Source organism: Lagenorhynchus albirostris, chromosome 3 (genome assembly GCF_949774975.1).
Source record: "Lagenorhynchus albirostris chromosome 3, mLagAlb1.1, whole genome shotgun sequence".
Taxonomy (NCBI): domain Eukaryota; kingdom Metazoa; phylum Chordata; class Mammalia; order Artiodactyla; family Delphinidae; genus Lagenorhynchus; species Lagenorhynchus albirostris.
In genome coordinates this window covers 13,236,993-13,257,001 of record NC_083097.1, presented here as the reverse complement: position 1 = coordinate 13,257,001, position 20,009 = coordinate 13,236,993, and the positions used below count along the sequence as shown (strand labels likewise).

The 20,009-nt window shown below is 38.7% G+C and overlaps 1 protein-coding gene and 1 pseudogene across 2 annotated transcripts in view; one reads left to right on the top strand and one right to left on the bottom strand.

Moving 5' to 3' along the window:
- The window catches only part of FBXL7 (F-box and leucine rich repeat protein 7), a 415,530-nt gene that overhangs the window by 253,398 nt on the left and 142,123 nt on the right, over positions 1-20,009 (bottom strand). The gene's annotated exons all lie outside the window — the stretch shown is intronic.
- LOC132517868 (cytochrome b-like) lies at positions 7,589-19,593 on the top strand (annotated as a pseudogene).

The following is a 20,009-nucleotide window of genomic DNA, read 5'->3' as shown; positions in this document are numbered from 1 at the left end:
TTTAGAAATAATAACACATGAGAAGTCACAGCGAAATCAAAAACTATTTGGAATGAATTGAAAATAAAAATACACATATCAAAACTTGTGAGATGCAGCTAAAGCAGTAATTAGGGTTTGTTTATACCATCAAATGCTTATATCAGAAAAGAAGGTCTTAAATCAGTAATCTAAGTATCTACCCTAAGTTACTAGAAAAATAAAAGCAAATTAAACCCCAAGTAAGTAGAAAGAAAAATAATGATGATAAGAGCTGAAGTCAATACAACTGTAGCAGAAAAATAGTAAAGTGACAAAATCTGGTCCTTTAAAAAGATCAAGAAAATTGCTAAACCTTTAGCCAGACTGATATGCAGAGAGGGCGAGAGTAAGAGAGAGAGAGAAGAAGAAAGAGAAACTCTGAAAGAATTACCAATCTCAGTAATGAAAGAGGACACATCATTACAGATCTTACAGATGTGAAAGAATAGTAAGATAATATTTTGAAAATCTTTGGGCCAATACTTTGATTAAATGGATGAAACAGAAAAATTCCTTAAGAGACATGAATTACCAAATTTCATTGAAAAAAAAAGAACCTTAATAGCCATTTACCCATTAAACTAAATGTATAGTTAAAAGACATTTCCACAAAGAAAACTTCAGGTCCTGAATGCTTCACCAGTGAAGCCTACCAAACATTTTTTAAAAAGAAGTAATACCAACTCCCCACAAGCTTTCTCAGAAGATATAGGATAAAAGAATACTTCTCAAGACATGTTAGGAGATCAGCAATACCAAAACCAAAGATATTTCAAGATAAGAAGACTGACAGACCAATATCCCTTACAAACACGGATAAAAAATTCTTAACAAAATAGCAAATTAAATCCAGCAATATGTAAAAGGATAACATTATGAGCAAGTGGGTTTTTCCCCCCCAGGAATGGAAAGTTGGTTCAGTATTCAAAAAGTGCTTAATTTAATTCGAAGACTGAAAAATAAAAACCATATGATCATCTCAATAGATGATCAACAGTGACAAAAAAGGCATTTGACAAAATCAAAACATCCATTCATAATAAAAACTCTCAGAAAACTAAGATTAAAAGAAAACTTCTTCAACCTGACAAAGGATGTCTATAAAAAACCTACAACTAACAATATATTTAATGGTGAAAGACTGAGTGTTTTTTCCCCCTAAGATTGGCAAGAATGTATGTTGTCATCACTTCCATTCAGTATTGTACTAGAGTCCCAGCTAATGCAGTAAGTCAAGGCAAACAAAATACACACAAATTAGAAAGAAAGAACTATAATTGCATTTATTTACATATGACACAATCACAATCATCTACATGAAAAATCCCAAAGAACTGAGAAAAAAGGTACTAGAATTAATAAGTAACCTTAGTAAGGTTACAGGATACAAACAATTAATACAAATCAATTGTATTTCTATATACTAGCAATGAACATTTGTAATTTGAAATTACATTTGTGTCATCCTAAGACCAATAGTTAAAAGTGGAAAGAAATGAATGACTTTCTCAACATAAAAGATTGCTTCCTAACAGTCAGATGTAGAAAATTACACAAACTGTCTAGAAACTTCAAGAAACTATAGTTATTCCATCCTGGAATGGCAAACTGCTTGAAAGGAGTTTGAAGTGAGACAAGCAAGATTCTCAGTCTTAGACGGAGCCACACTATGTCATAGGAGATACTGCAAAAATGAAAGAAAATGGAAGCAGAAGCATTTAAAAATTGTTGGGTTACACTCCAAGGTCTACAAAATGGGCATAAATGTGAAGGGCCTTCACGCACTATGACGTGTACACATAATCCCTAAAACCCAACTAGGCTGTATCATAAATTTGATCTCAAGCTAATGTGAGGACAGTAATAAACAATAAACTAATAATAACTGTTTGCCTTCTTATAATTTAATGGGAGTTTAGGGAGATGAGCTGAATGGCCGCACATCCCTAAGGAAATCTACAAGGAAGTTTGAGCAGGTGCCTTTTTTTCTCCCAATAAATTCATCAAGACCCAGCATCCAAGTCCTTTCCACTGAACTTTGATCTGTTTCAGTGATTGGTAGTCATGGCAATCGTTCAGTTCCTTTGCGAAAACCGAGAAAGCCAAAGAATGAAGAAGTAGAAAATGTGCTCTTCAGAGGGGATGAGATGCATGGAATCAAAGTGTTTCTATGAGAGCTTGGCGTAGGATTGAGAAACCCTGCCTGATGGGGACACTCTTGCTGGGGGCATTGTGGCTCATGGCTCAGGGAGTTAGAGAAGGGAAAGTACAGTGGATGACTGACTACACCTCTGCATTTGACAAACAATGTGCTGTTGGGTGAAACTGTGATGATGGTATAGGGTATTCACTACTGAGCATTTTTCACAATCATTTTGATTATAATAGCAATAGTGGCAAATGCAAACCACACAGAAACATCTAAAGCTTATCGTTTCTCCTTCCCACATCCAACATCTCCTCCACGGTAGTAACAATTTGGTATGTATCTTCTACAATATTAATTTTTTATGAAATATAGTTACACATATAATCTTTTATATTGGGATAAGACTGTAATTTGATATTTTCATTTTAAAATATGTCAAGCACAGTCTTCAGGTTGATACAGATAGACCCACTTAAACAGTGCTGAAGAATTCTAGGCTACAGAAATATAACTGTCCTTATACCATCATTCTGATGATCATTTCAGTTGTTTCCTATTCCAAGGAAAGCTGTGATAAACATTCCTGTGTTTGGATTTATGCACGTTTGTGTTTGCCTATCTTAGAAATTGAATGCTTTTGTTTTTGAATAAATCTCTGTGAATGAAACTACAGATCAATAAGTACCCACATTTTCACTGTATAAAGTATTACCAGGTCACAAGGCCTCAGGCCCATACATTCCTACCAACGGGGTATAAGAGAGTAGTTATTTTCCTACATTCTTACAAGCCCTTAATTCTAACCATATTTCGAGTTTAAACAAATGCGATGGTTGAAACTTGTGATTTTATTGTTGTTTCCCAAATTATCTAGGAGGTTATGCAGCTTTTCATTTGCATTTTTTCTCTAGTGGATTGCCTGTTTATATCATTTGCATATTTTTTCCTCTTTAGTTGTTTTGACCCTTTGTTATTTGGATTGTAATCTTCTTCTCCCAGACTGTCATTTGTCTTTTGTCCTTTTAAGGAAGGGACTCTGTCATAATTCTTGGTTGCAAACACAATTCACTCCTACTAGTGTAAGCAGAAAAATAATTTATTGAAGAATATTACAGAGGTCACAGAAGTTCCAAGAAGAAACAAACAGTTGATCTCTGAGGCTACAAAGCTAGGGGAAGTGTCCAAATTAAGCTGATGCATTGTTACACCAGATACACTGCTCTCTTCCAACTTCCAATGTGCAGGATGTCACTGCAAACAGCTGGACGTTTCTCTGTCACTTTCAATATAATTAATTCCATGAGGCACCTTCTTCTTCATTTCACTTTTTCTGAATCAGAAACTACAATGGGCCCATGTGAATCATGAGACCAATCTCAACACTAGCTGCAAGGGAGCCTGGGAAAGTGGATTTCTGGCTTCTGTTTTAGGAAGGCAGAATTTATAAAGGAGGTAATTCCCCAAACATCTGAATGACATTCAAAAGTTGGTAGCCAGTGAGGAAACATTTAAAATGTCCACTACATGGAGACTTTCCCTCACATATGTTCTTAAATTTCATGAAATCAAGTATGTCGTTTTTTTCTTTATATTCTTATGGTTTTGGTCTTGCTTAAAAAAAAAAACCCATCACCACAGGATGATTATATAAATATTCTCTTATAGTGTCTTCCAAGACTGTTGTGGTCTATTTTGTAGCATTCAGATTTTTCACTCATCTGTAATTCGTTGTTATGTAATGAAGTATGAAGTTGTAATTTCTCCAAAGTATGGGCAGTTCTTTCTATTGCATTAATTGAATAATATATAATGTATTCACTGACTTATAATGCCTTCTTTAATTATATGTTAAATGATCTCTATTTGTTCTATAAAACTGTTTATTGCAGGCCAGTACCGCACTGTTTTATTTAAAGCAGCTTTATATTAGGTTTTCATGCCTAGTAGGGCAAGCTTCTTTGCTCTTGTTCTGTTTCAAAATTTCTTGGCAATTTTCACTCATTTATTCTTCTAAACACTTTATTTTTTTAATATCTTTATTGGCGTATCATTGCCTTACAATGGTGTGTTAGTTTCTGCTGTACAACAAAGTGAATCAGCCACATGTATACATATATCCCTATTTAGAATCACTTATGTGTTCCAAAAGAGAAAAAAATTCTGATTGAGACTGCATTAAATTTATATGTTAATTTCAAAAGAAGTGACATTTTTATGATATTGACTTTTTATGCAGAACACGGTCTGTCTTTCCACTTATTTGGGTTTTGTTTTATGTCTTTCAATATAATTTTATAGTTCTCTTCATAGTCTTCCTCATTAAATTCATTCCTAGGTATTTCATGGCTTTTTCCCCACATTATTACGAATGGGATTTTTCTCACTTCCACTTTTATAATGTCACTTTAGCCTCTTTTTCTAAATGCATCTGATTCTACAACATACATACTGCATAGTCTACCCTTCATGTAAGTAATTCCCAGAGTGCTCAATATTGATAATTTTATATAAAATGAGTTTGAGGGAATATACGACCACTTCCTAATTAAAACTGATTATCACATACACTAGACTAATTATTTTCTTCAAATTGACACATCTATTAGATAATCATTGTCTAGACTTTGTAGTTCCATATTTTCTTTACTGTAATAATAACTATACGTGTTATAGTTACATCCTTACTGCTTACCAATGTTATTCTGCAATTTGACATATGATTCACATAAATCTATGCATTCACAACTTCTCAAAGTTTATATCTAACTAGACCTAAAAATGTAAGTCTTTAGCAAACATTGTGAAATTATCTGTTTCTCTATGTAGAACCTGTAGTTCCAGTTTCTACTGCAAACCAAAAGAAAAATTTCCACATGATTGTAACTTAGGGGTAGGCACATAAACAAAAGACTAATTGTTTCTGTAAAATGTTCATAGTATTTTGAACAAGGTAAGGATCACAAACACACCTTTACACAAAAATGATTCTCAACCATCAAATTTAGGGGCTCCAACAGCACCAAGGTTCTGGTGATGGGAACATGCTTTGTACAGAGCAGAGCACCCAAGATACAGTAATAGTATCACTGGCTGCAGCAATGAACTGGGTCAAATGATCTGAGTTTTCATCAAGGCTTTGTGAGATGCCAGGTTTGTAGGTCATTTACTTTCTCCTCATATCGTTCCGACATCTATGAGTGAGTTACTGTAATAGGCATTTAGGTCTCTCTCCGTTATCATGTCCCGAGACTCCAAGTTTCAAAAGTGGGCCCCGTGGCTTCCCCAAGACCATGGGGAATGGTGGACATGTCTGGATCCATGGACACTGAACTATTTCAGGCACACTGAAACCACAACTTTCAAGCAAACTGATCAACCATAGTTTGCTAACAAAGAAATTTTACTGTAGCCTGGATCTTTGCTGATGATACTACCACACATATGGAAGTGCTGATTAACTTAGTCAAAAGGTATATTTCTGTATCAATTCTGATACCACAGAAAGAAATATAGCCTCTGCTTATTTCCACACCTTGGATTGGTTGACACAGGATGTTCAAATGTAACTTGGACTAAAGTGTGTGCTGACATCAGTAACCATCATAATGTGGTCACACCAGGAATGTGGGTGTTTTCTACACATACGATTGCAAATTAGCCATATACCATCTACCAGCTTATAGTAAGATCCACTTGAGCCACATTCTGAGAAATTATCTGGCATGTAAATAGCATGCAAACATAAAGGTGAATACAAACAATTTTTAATATGTCGTTTATCTTCTAGAGACATAATTGCAGAACCCACATGTGTGTGTCTAAATAAAGTAAGGCTTATGGAAGAATCCTATTACATGATTTTTTTAAAATCTAAAGTGAAATTTTAAGCCCTAATCTTCTAAAATTTATCTAATACACACAGAGAAAAGCCACAAAAAATCTTGGGCAATATCTCTCATAGTGTTTCAAGGAGCCAAAGCAGGTGTCTGTTTTTCTAATCAGACAGTTTTCTGTCTCAGAGGTTACAGCTTTGGGGAAGAGTTGGAGGTTTTGAATCCTTTAAATAACTTTGAATCCTTCAGGTATTAAATTCAAGATGAAAATGAGCCATAAGTAATAGACATGAAGAACATTTCAATAGAGAGATGGCTACCGAATATGCATCAGGCATTCAAACTACAGGAAAGACAGTTTATGGCTAGTAAGTAGACTGCTAAGAACAGTTTTAAGGTTTGTTGCTGCTGTTTTATAAATTTCCTTCATATATAGAATGAAGAGGCAGATGATTCTCTTTTAATTTCATCCTTGCACATATGGATTCCAAGGCTCCTGTCTCAATGATGTAAATGAGCCTAATTAAAGACCCTACCATTTACACATCAAGGTAACTATCTCTGAATTGCCAATTTCATCTGGCCTGATTTGGAGAACCGTTCAGGGGTATTACAGGAGTTACAGAACCTTGCCCTGGAGTAAAACTAAACCCTTCCCTAAGAAATAACTGGTTCCACTGTCTGCAGGAATGAAAGCCAGCTTACTTAAGTCTAATTAGTTCACTGCTTGGTGTGTTTCACTCACGTGAAGTACGATGGCCATTTGCATGACCTCATTCCCAGGTGTTGACACGTTCAGTGCGGCTAAATGACGTTTATTGCTTCTTTGCTTCTCCAAGTTTGAGTCAAAGCCATTCATGTTTCAGTAAACGGGCAAGTTTCTGTAAATAAACACCATGCTGAGGAAAAGAAAACTCAGTTTGGTGATGCAAAGTCGGGAGAACTGAAGGTACATGTCATTTCTGGTAGCTTCTGTACAGAACCCCCCAAAGGGAAATGATATCACTGTAAGATAAATGCAGTGAGAACAAATGGATAAAACAAGCTTTTTTTATTCCATTAACCTTTTCTACTAAAGGCGATATTCTTGAGAAGTGGAAATTGCTTCATATTTCACCTTTTTTTTTTAATTGGCCAATCGCTTGTATAGCACACCTTATTTAAATTTAATTCTGTTCCTCAAGCGCCTAAGTAGTCTTACGATACACTGTACCAGATGGATGAAAACCAAAGTTACTTGGAAAATTTTTGATAACCTTTCCATCCAGAAATATAATTCCTATAGGGAAATCAGGCCCATGGGTCAGAAGTCCTTTGACAATGGAATCTGAATAAAGGCTATCAGCAATTCCAGATAAACTGGAGTTTGAATGAAATCTTAAGGCATTTCTTTCCTGTGGGTAATCGCACAAACTTCCAAATTCAGAATGAGACAGGCTTATAAAATTGTTTATGAATCAGGAGCTGAGATGTTGGCCCAAGACTTGAGTAACATTCTTTATACTCAAGGAAGTATGACAGAAAGGAGGAGAAAAGATGAGCCCAAAGGGAACGTAGAAGCTACTGGAGAGACTTTTGCGTAGACATGGTCTCCAAGTACAGCAGTGTTTATATGACTGGAAAACAGCTGATCAGAGAGTGGAAAAATTGCTTAACTGTCAAGGCAACCACTGCTTCATAGAAACAGTCCTACATTTAGATCATGTAGAAAAATTTGCTAACCTTGAAGTGCATGAGGCATCACTTTTTATCCAGCCATTTGGTGATGCAGGAGCTGCTTCTATCTTAATCAAAGAAATCAGAGAAAATCAGAAGTGAATAAGAGAGAAGACAGACTCATGAACAAGGAATGAACAAGTGAAAACCGAAACACAGGCACAAGCATGAGTACTGAGGTGGACAGAGCAAGATGCTAAAAGAAAAGAAAGATTTGCAGATAAGTCAGATACGAAAAGGAGATATGTTGGCATTCATATTTCAGATTGATGTAAGAGAAAGAAGAAATGCACACAGATGAGGGAAAATGGAGGCAAACAGAGCTTCTAAATAACAAAGGGAAATAAAGCAAATGCAAAATTTCATTCCCAAGGACGTGTAAAACAAAAATCCAGGTCTGTGTTAGGTCTTGAGCAAATATAAAAGAAAATTTAAGCTGTAGAGACTTTAATCTTTCCCTACTTAAATATTTGCATGGATCTATAACATGCCAGCACAAATTAGCAAAATGCATTATTGCAACATGCTCTGAAAATCTGACCACGCCATGTCATAGACAAGAACTAGTCAGGCTTTAGGGGCCAGTATCAGGAAAAGATTTAACAACTGATGAAGGTCAAGTTTGGGGATGGAACACGATGAGGAATTAGAGCATTTTAAGTTCAGCAAGTGAAATAAAATGTGGTACACATTAATGTAGAGAGCGAGGCAAAAGTACACTGTTATTCAGGTGTCAGAGCTGATGAGGGCAAGATATGAAATAACCACATAGCCCAAAGGGGAGAGAAAGCACAGCCACAGCAGGGGAGAATCCAGGAGTATGCAATACTCAAAAATAGGAACAGACAGGTAAGAGCAAAATTGGTAAGAATGTACACATTGCTGTATTTAAAAGAGATAATCAACAAGGACCTACTGGATAGCACACGGAACTCTGCTCAGTATTCTAAGCAGCATTCTAACCTAAATGGGAAAAGAATTTGAAAAAGAAAATAGATACATGTACCTGTATAACCGAATCACTTTGCTGTACACCTGAAACTAACACAACATTGTTAATCGGCTATGCTCCAGTATAAAATAAAATAAAAATTTTTTAAAAAGCACGTATAGACCGTTAAACTGGGGGAGAGGGTGAAGCAGGTCCTGTAGTTACCAGGGACCAGGCACAATGCTGAGATAGGAGCTTATTAAGTCTTGGCAAACCAATGTCACTACGATTTTCTCCTATGGGCTCTTTTTGTTTGGTCTGTTTGTTGTTGTTAGTCTTAACTCTTACATTTTGGTCTACAATCCATTTTGAGTTATTTTTTGTATATAGTGTGAAGGAAGGATCGGGATTAATTTTGTTGCATATGACTGTCCCATTGTTCCAGCATCATTTGTCATGAAGATTATCCTTTCCCCATTGAATTAACTGGCTTGGCACATTTGTCAAAAATCAATTGTATAAGTCTATTTCTAACCTTCTTTCTGTTCTATTGGTCTATTTGTCTGTCTCTGCATTGATACCTTCTGTCTTACTTCCTGTAGCTTTAGAATCTTGGAATCAGACAGCAGTCCACTTCTAAGGACTGGCTACAAGGTCAGAACCAGATGAAAACAGGTGTCATTGGTAAAGATGAGAATTCTGTTGGAACTCCTTAAATCTCTCCAGCCAAGGTCAAGATTGGCCATGGAGATCAAGTAAAGCTAACGTTACTGGGAGAGTCACAGCAGTCCCAGCCACAAAGTGGAAGCGCTCAGAAAGGTTACAGAGGGCTACGTAGAGCCCATAACTATCTGACCTCAGACTCCCACACATAGACCGATGTGATATTGGAATAACAAACTAAGCACCTTTTTTCATGTAGTCCTGCCTAGGTGACACCCCAGCAGTCTGCTGCAGTCATACCTTCGTAAGATAAATATCTAAAAAGCCAAGCTGTGAGAACATCTTTGGATGTCTTCACACTACCAGAAACAAATATACTTACCTAAGGGTATGAACAAGAGAGTTGATACAAGTTTAACCGGTTAACTTACAGTTATCCTGCCAAAATGTGATAGCCTCTTCTCTTCTGTTTTATTCTCGGGACGGACCTCATAACATGAATTTTCCTTTGCTATTTGATTGTTCCCTAAGTACACATAGGTTTTATAACCGTAAGACTTGTCCACCTCAATAACTTGAACCAGTAGTATACTAACTGAGCAACCAATAAGAAAGGCTTGTTAGATTTCCAGTTGCAAGGTATACATGCACTGCAATAAAAAGAAAATAAGTATATCAAGAAAGGAAATGAAAATATGGCCATTTTTCTAAAAGCATAAGAACAAATCTGGCTCCAAAAAAAGTTGAAATTGACTTGGCTGGGAGTCTGATGAGCACAGTCTGAGACAATAAAACAGTTACAGAGTCTGAGTTCAAGTGGTCATTCCTCCATAGTTTCCAGGGAAGATCATTTCAGCTGGTGTTCATCGTTCAACAGAAGTCTTCAACAGGGTATAAGGCTAAAGGATGGGAGATGTGGAAAATTACTGTGGCTAAGAGAGCCCGAATGGAAAAATAACCTTCACATGAATGCATGTGGAAGTTGGTAACAGAGACCTTATCCTGCAGGAATGTGGGCCCTTCAACTGGCCAGGTTCGAGCCATCTTGGGGCCTGATTCACTTGGCTCTGTGAATACTGAACAGTTAAAACTAGGCTTTAGTTCAGACAGGATAAAAATAATCACCACAGGAATGTTCCAGAAATTTTAAAATGTAGAAGAGAAAACCCTTCATGGAAAGCCCAAAGCCAGAGTCTGGTGCCCTTTCATGTATGTCTAGTTACAGATATCTTCATTTTCTGCATCTCAGAAGGTTTTATACACATCCTTTCACCGGACTTAAAAAATGTAGACTTAGGGCTTCCCTGGTGGTGCCGTGGTTAAGAATCCGCCTGCCAATGCAGGGGACACGGGTTCGAGCCCTGGTCCAGGAAGATCCCACATGCCACGGAGCAACTAAGCCCGTGCGCCACAGCTATAGAGCCTGCACTCTAGAGCCCGCAAGCCACAACTACTGAGCCCACGAGCCACAACTACTGAGCCCAGGTGCCACAACTACTGAAGCCCACGTGCCTAGAGCCCGTGCTCTGCAACAAGAGAAGCCACCGCAATGAGAAGCCAGCACACTGCGACGAAGAGTAGCCCCCGCTCGCCACAAATAGAGAAAGCCCGCATGCAGTAACGAAGACCCAACACAGCCAAAAATAAATAAATAATAAATTTATTTTTTTTTAAATGTACACTTAGTGGCAAGCAGGTGCCTTCATTCCCAATTCAGATATAAAAACAAAAAAAAAACCAAACAAAAACAAGAACAGGCACAATGTTTAAGAAGACACCAGACAGGATTCTATAAAACCCATCTCAGTTCTTGGCTGACTTAAATATTAGTGAAAATACAGTTCAATGTATATTACAGTCACATCAGTGGTCGATGTGGTCAAGACAAACTAAATTCAGTAGCAGGTAACAGCAGGAAAAGGAAGCATGCATTCAAAAAGTGGTGATTCACTCTATGCACTTCATGTTCTCATTTCCTGTATAAAAATTTTCATTAAAAATGTATGCTGGGGCTTCTCTGGTGGTGCAGTGGTTGAGAGTCCGCCTGCCGATGCAGGGGACGCAGGTTCGTGCTCCGGTCCGGGAAGATCCCACGTGCCGCGGAGCGGCTGGGCCCGTGAGCCACGGCCGCTGAGCCTGCGCGTCCGGAGCCTGTGCTCCGCAACGGGAGAGGCCACAACAGTGAGAGGCCCGCGTACCGCAAAAAAAAAAAAAAAGAAAGAAAGTATGCTGGTGGCAAGTGTTTATAACATATTTTTGCAGACTGGTGTTTTCAGCACTTACTCTATCCTCCAGGCTGTAGGGGGCAGCCTTCTGGTTTCAAATTCTGGCACAGAAAGTCTAAGTTGCATGAGCTCAGGCAAAGTACTTCCACCTCTTACTCTAAATTTATTCATCTGTAAAACGGAGGCATCATTGCCTACTTGGGTTGTGGTAAAGATGAAGAAATGCAACGTTCAGATAGCATTCAGCGAGGTTGCAAAATACTCCAATAAATGGTAATGCTCCTCTATTCCCTCTGACTCTATCATTGGAACAAATTAAATTTGATTAAAAATTCTTTCTGGGACTCTTATTGTTGCCTACTATTTAGTACTGAGAAAGAATAAGCATGGAAGGGCAAACTATGTTAATGAATTCACTACACCCACCCCCAGCTCCACCCATAATACTCCCTTTCAGCACTCCATTTTTCCAGCACTTAGCCTCTTTGCTTTCTGGATTTTAGAATGTTGTGGTCTACCATTTGGATTTGGGAGTAATATATTACATGAGACAGTATGGAAAACTGACAGTTGCCTCTAAGCATTGAGCGATAACAAGAAATAAAAGAGACACTGCATAAGGCAGTAAGAAGGCGTGGTGTCTAAGTCTTGTGTTTAAGTCCCCAGTGGAACACTTACTGGTTTGATAATTTTGCGTCTTACTTCTCACATTGGAAATGTGGCTAATAATGCTTGTCCGATGGAAGCCATAAGAATTTAGGAGGATTAAATACAATTATTTGTGAAATTTCTTTGTAAGTGCTAAATAAATCAACGACTGACACTTTTCTTATCATTATAAGGTCAAATCGATAGATTGGAATGCTTTTCTTCACATTGCCTTCATACTCCCATCTTGAAGTTGGTCCAATCAAATTTAGTGTAGGACTTCACAGACACTGAGCTTATCAGAAGCGGCATCAGAGAACTTTAACTGGAATCACTTAAGACCTGAAGACCAGACTAAATCAGGCGTTCTTTTGTGATTTGAGAGGCAGCATTCAATAAACATAGTGAGCGCACACTGCCCAGTGCAGTTCCTCAAAATCTGATCTGAATCTTCAGTGAATTCCAGAATGAACCAGGCCACTCCAGGCTCCTGACTTTTCTGGGGATCTCACTTGGTCATATACTCCCCAGAGGACGGTCTGCTGGGCTCATCATAACACGATCTACAGCTCTGAGACTCTGCATCCATAACATCCGTAAGCCTCAACGTGTGAGGGCAACAGTCCTCCACTTAGTATCACATGGTGACACACCATTAACACAGAAGAATTCTAGGGGACTGCAAAACAACAAACAAGTTAAATCAACAACGTGGTGTTTAAACCTTTCCAGCAATGCCGAGGCTCTGTAACAGCTGAAAATGATTTGAGGAATAAGATTAGCCAAGGAGAATGTTTAATTTCCATTAACGTAGGAGTATCTATTCAGTCCTGCCGTAGCCACAGAGGCAGTACTTGAGACAGTTTTCAATTCTGGTTGCAGCTAAACTTGGTGAAAGTTATTTCTTGGCATTGTTTCAAGTTCTGCATTCTGGAGCCAGACTGCCTGGGTTCAATTCGTAAGGTGACCACTTACTAGCGGTGTAAACTTAGGCAAGAACCTTAACCTCTGTCTCGGTTTCTTCATCTGTAAAATGGGGTAATAATAAAGCTACCTCACTCAAGTATTGTAAGAATTAAATTGGAAATAACTAGAATAATTCTAGACACAAAGTAGTTACTTACTATTTATTATTATTACTACCATAATTCAGATGCAAATGCTCAAAAATAGCTTTATACTTGATATTTATAGTGTACCAAAGTGATGCCTTCAATCTGTACGAGATGTGAGGCATTCACTATTATCCTCACTTTATAAATGAAGAGAATGAGTGTCAGACAGATTGAATTCACAATATTACCCAACACCTTGGTGGGTTAATCACGATTTCTAAAATGCTGCCCCTCCTCCCACCTCTATCCACCTGCCTCCAGGAGTTTTAAAGTTTCTTAGAAACACAAATGAATGAAGTAATTGCTGTGAGTGAGTGTTAGAATGGAGAAGAAGCTCTAAGCAAGCCAAAATTCCATGTTCGAAAGGAAGGTGAGGCAATTACATTGTCATTTTCAAGTGAACAATGCAGCCAAGATATTTTGTTACTGGACAGAACTTTCAAACTGTAAAGTCTCATATAGAATTGAAACAAATAAGCCCATTGCAAAGAGTACAAAGAGTTATAAAGAGACCTTTTTTTTTAACATCTTTATTGGAGTATAATTGCTTTACAATGCTGTATTAGTTTCTGCTGTATAACAAAGTGAATCAGTTATTTGTATACATATATCCCCATATCCCCTCCCTCTTGCATCTCCCTCTCACCCTCCCTATCCCACCCCTCTAGGTGGTCACAAAGCACCGAGCTGACCTCCCTGTGCTGTGTGGCTGCTTCCCACTAGCTATCTATTTTACATTTGATAGTGTATATATGTCAATGCCATTCTCTCACTACGTCCAAGCTTACCCTTTCCCCTCCCCATGTCCTCAAGTCCATTCTCTACATCTGCATCTTTATTCCTGTCCTGCCCCTAGGTTCTTCAGAACCATTTTTTCTTTTTAAAATTACATATATATGTGTTAGCATATGGTATTTGTTTTTCTCTTTCTGACTTACTTGACTCTATATGACAGCCTCTAGGTCCATCCACCCCACTACAAATAACTCAATTTTGTTTCTTTTTATGGCTGAGTAATATTCCATTGTATATATGCGCCAAATCTTCCTTATCCATTCATCTGTCGATGGACACTTAGGTTGCTTCCATGTCCTGGCTACTGTAAATAGTTCTGCAGTGAACATTGTGGTACATGACTCTTTTTGAATTTTGGTTTTCTCAGGGTATATGCCCAGTAGTGGGATTGCTGGGTCATATGGTAGTTCTATTTTTAGTTTTTTAGGGAACCTCCATACTGTTCTCCATAGTGGCTGTATCAATTTACATTCCCACCAACAGTGCAAGAGGGTTCCCTTCTCTCCACACCCTCTCCAGCATTTATTGTTTGCAGATTTTTTGACGATGGCCATTCTGACCAGTATGAGGTGACACCTCATGGCAGTTTTAATTTGCATTTCTCTAATGATTAGTGATGTTGAACATCCTTTCATGTGTTTGTTGGCAGTCTGTATATCTTCTTTGGAGAAATGTCTATTTAGGTCTTCTGCCCATTTTTGGATTGGGTTGTTTCTTTTTTTGATATTGAGCTGCATGAGCTGCTTATAAATTTTGGAGATTAATCCTTTGTCAGTTGCTTCATTTGCAGATATTTTCTCCCATTCTGAGGGTTGTCTTTTCATCTTGTTTATGGTCTCCTTTGCTGTGTAAAAGCTTTTAAGTTTCATTAGGTCCCATTTGTTCATTTTTGTTTTTATTCCCATTTCTCTAGGAGGTGGGTCAAAAAGGACCTTGCTGTGATGTATGTCATAGAGTGTTCTGCCTATGTTTTCCTTGAAGAGTTTTATAGTGTCTGGCCTTACATGTACGTCTTTAATCCATTTTGAGTTTATTTTTGTGCATGGTGTTAGAGAGTGTTCTAATTTCATTCTTTCACATGTAGCTGTCCAATAAGCACCACTTATTGAAGAGGCTGTCCTTTCTCCATTGTATATTCTTGCCTCCTTTATCAAAGATAACGTGACCACATGTGCGTGGGTTTATCTCTGGGCTTTCTATCCTGTTCCATATTTCGGTTTTTGTGCCAGTACCATACTGTCCTGATTACTGTAGCTTTGTAGTATAGTCTGAAGTCAGGGAGCCTGATTCCTCCAGCTCTGTTTTTCTTTCTCAAGAAAAACTTTTTTTTGGTTTTGTTTGTTTCTTTTTAGGGAGCAAAAGCAAACTCTGATGAGGCTCAAATGGAGCCATGAAAGTGGGGATGGAGAGAAAGTCTTTCTTTTTTTAATTTATTTTGTTTTTATTTATTTATTTTTGGCTGTGTTGGGTCTTTGTTGCTGTGCGTGGGCTTTCTCTAGTTGCATTGAGCGCGGGCTACTCTTTGTTGCAGAGTGTGGGCTTCTCATTGCAGTGGCTTCTCTTGTTGCAGACCATGGGCTCTAGGTGCATGGGCTTCAATAGTAATGGCACCTGGGCTCAGTAGTTGTGGCTCATGGGCTCTAGAGCACAGGCTCAGTAGTTGGGGCACATGGGTTTAGTTGCTCCGCAGCATGTGGGATCTTCCCGTACCAGGGATCGAACCTGTGTCCCCTGCATTGGCAGGCAGATTCTTAACCACTGTGCCACCAGGGAAGTTTTCAGTTGCTCTCTTCCTTCCAGTGTAGTGAGGGAGGGGTTTTACTTCCTCCCAAGTACACTAGATTCCCTATATTAGAAAAACATTGACTCAGGAGCATCTCAAAGATGCCATTAATTCTGTTATGACAGCATGTCTCATTAAGGCATCAAACTTCTTGCACATTTCTGATGAACTAAAATGCAGCCTCCTAAAGCAAACCTCAAACCAAAGTCATCTGGAAACTGAGGGTGTGTTTCCTTAAAAATGAAGCATTGCTCGAGTAGCCAAAAGTAATGAATAAGTGCATTCTCTCTCCTCTCTTATTGTTCATTTTCTAATCTTAATATGTTTAATCCATGCTCAATATTGACTTTATATTGTTAATCTATTAGTAAAAATGGATGAACCTATGTTTAGCATATATACAAATCCTGTAGGTATTGCTGCAAGCCCTTAAAGTTTTAGATGTATTTTAGCATAAGAAAAAGAACTGTGGCTACGCTAAATCAGTCCTTTTGGTAGAATAAACTTAATATTTTCTTTTCCCCTAAAAATCTGCAGCTTATATTCCTTTTATATCAATATTTATTTTCTCAAAGCACTTCACGTAAAATCTTGCCTTGTAAAATTCAGCGTATTTTATTTTATTTTTATAAATTTATTTATTTTATTTTTGGCTGCGTTGGGTCCTCGTTGCTGCACGTGGGCTTTCTCTAGTTGTGGTGAGCGGGGGCTACTCTTCGTTGCAGTGTGCAGGCTTCTGATTGCGGTGGCTTCTTTTGTTGCGGAGCACGGGCTCTAGGTGCACAGGCTTCAGCAGTTGTGGCACACATGCTCAGTAGTTGTGGCATGTGGGCTCTAGAGTGCAGGCTCAGTAGTTGTGGCACACGGGCTTAGTTGCTCCTCAGCATGTGGGATCTTCCCGGACCGTGTCCCCTCCATTGGCAGGCAGACTCTCAACCACTGCACCACCAGGGAAGCACCATAGTTGGCTTAAAAGCAGCCACCAATTAAGAAAGTGTTCAAGCTCAACAATAAGTGTACCTTAATTCCAATATTAAATAAATCAGCTCCTAGTCTTACTACTGGACTAATCTATAAAATTATAGAAGCAATACCGTTAATATGAGTAACAAGAAATATTTCTCCTTGCACAAGTTTACATCAGCAACTAATAAGATACTGATAATTAACAGTAAATAAATATAACGCAACACTAAACTATTTATTAAATACACTGTTAGTCCAACACAGGTGTGCAGCCAAAGAAAGATTAAAATAAGTGAAAGGAACTCGGCAAACACAAACCCCGCCTGTTTACCAAAAACATCACCTCTAGCATTACCAGTATTAGAGGCACCCCCCTGCCCAGTGACAATCGTTAAACGGCCGCAGTATCCTGACCGTGCAAAGGTAGCATAATCATCTGTTCTCATTTAAGGACTTGTATGAATGGCTACACGAGGGTTTTACTGTCTCTTACTTTTAATCAGTGAAAGTGACCTCCCCATGAAGAGGCGGGGAAAACAAAATAAGATCAGAAGACCCTATGGAGCTTCAATTAATCAAACCCAAAAGCCATAATGAAACCACCAAGGGACAACAGAACTTCACGAGTTGACAATTTCCGTTGGGGTGACCTCGGAGCACAAAAAAACCTCTGAGCGATTAAAGCCTAGGCCCCCTAGACAAAGCGTAATATCACTTATTGATCCAAAAATTGATCAATGGAATCAGTTACCCTAGGGATCACAGCGCAATCCTATTCTAGAGTCCATATCGACAATAGGGTTTGTCCTTGATGTTGGATCAGGGCACCCCAATGGCGTAACCGCTATTAAAGGTTCGTTTGTTCAACGATTAAAGTCCTACGTGATCTGAGTTCAGACTGGAGCAATCCAGGTCAGTTTCTATCTGTTATGTATTTCCCCCAGTACGAAAGGACAAGAGAAATGGCCCACTTTAAACAAGCACCTTCAAAGCAATTAATGACATAATCTCAACTTAATAAGCAAACACAAAATAACCACCCGAGACCAGGGTTTAGTGAGGGTGGCAGAGCCCAGTAACTGTGTAAAACTTAAGCCTTTATACTCCGCGGTTCAAACCCTCTCCCTAACAAAATGTTTATAATCAACATCTTAATGCTTGTTATTCCTGTTCTTTTAGCCGTAGCATTCTTAACATTAGGAGAACGAAAAATCCTAGGCTACACACAACTCTGAAAAGGACCCAACACTGTAGGACCACACGGCCTACTTCAACCCACTGCCGACGCAATCAAACGATTCACTAAAGAACCACCATGACCAGCTACATCCTCCACCTCCGTGTTCATCATCGCACCAATTTTAGCTCTAACTCTAGCACTAACAATATGAATCCCCCTACCCATGCCATACGCCCTCATTAATATAAACTTAGGAGTATTATTCATAGTAGCAATATCAAGTCTAGCCGTATACTCTATCTTATGATCTGGATGAGCCTCCAACCCAAAATATGCACTAACTGGGGCCCTACGAGCAGTAGCACAAATGATCTCATACAAAGTAACACGAGCAATTATTCTCTTATCTGTTCTCCTAATAAACAGGTCTTTGACCCTATCAACCCTCACCACAACACAGGAACAACCATGATTGATCTTCCCATCATGACCCCTAGCCATGATATGATTTATTTCCACCCTAGCAGAAACTAACTGAGCCCCATTCAACTTAACAGAAGGAGAATCCGAACTTGTTTCCGGCTTTAATATCGTATACACAGCAGGCCCCTTCGCCATATTTTTCCTAGCAGAATACGCCCACATCATTAAACTACGGATGAATCGTTCGATACACGCATGCAAACGGAGCTTTCACGTTCTTCATCTGCCTTTACATTCACACAGGACGTGGCCTATATTATGGCTCCTACCTATGCCTTTCAAGAAACACGAAACATCGGGATTATTCTACTGCTTACAGTCACAGCCACTGCATTCATAGGCTATGCACTACCAAGAGGAAAACAGTTTTCACAAACCTCCTCTCAGCAACCCCAAACACCGGCACCACTCTTGTCGAACGGACCTGAGGCGGCTTTTCTGTAGACAAAGCAACATTCACACGATTCTTCGCTTTTCATTTCAGTCTCCGCTTCATCATTACAGCACTAGCAGCTGTCCACCTACTATTCCTCCACGAAACAGTATCCAACAACCCCACGGGAATCCCATCCGACACAGACAGAATCCCATTCCCCCTCTATTACACAATCCAAGATATCCTAGGCGCTCTACTACTAATCCTAGCCTCATCCTAGCCTCACTAATACTAGTCCTTTTCTCACCCGACTTGCTAGGCGACCCCGACAACTACAACCCAGCAAACCCACTCAACACACCACCACACATCAAACCAGAGAGATACTTTCTATTCGCATATGCAATTTTACGATCAATCCCCAACAAACTAGGAGGAGTCTTAGTCCTATTACTCTCAGTCCTGATTCTAGCATTCATCCCAATACTCCACACACCCAAACAGCGAAGCATAATATTCCGACCTCTCAGCCAGTTCTTATTTTGAGGGCTAGTGGCAGATCTACTAACACTACCATGGATTGGAGGACAACCAACCTGTGGAACACCCCTTCATCATTATCAGACAACTCGCATCTATCTTATACTTTCTTTTCATTTTAGTGCCAATGCCAGTAACTAGCGTCATTGAAAACAATTTCCTGAAATGAAGAGTCTTTGTGGTATATCACGTTACCCTGGTCTTGTAAACCAGTAAAGGAGAACGACACACCTCCCTAAGACTCAAGGAGGAAGCCCTAAACTTCACCACCAGCACCCAAAGCTGAAATTCTACCTTAAACTATTTCCTGAAATTGTATTATAAGACATTTACAAAATTATTAAGTACTATGTCAGGATCAAAACAGTCCATTTTATCACATACTACCATGTACATCGTGCATATCTGTACTACCACGTTAATAAGTACATATATCTCATACATACATATTACATTATATGTATAATCGTACATGACACTATTTACCCCATGCTTATAAGCATGTACATCATATTATTAGCATTACATAGTACATACAGATTATTAATCGTACATAGCGCATTGAGTCAAATCAATTCCAGTCAA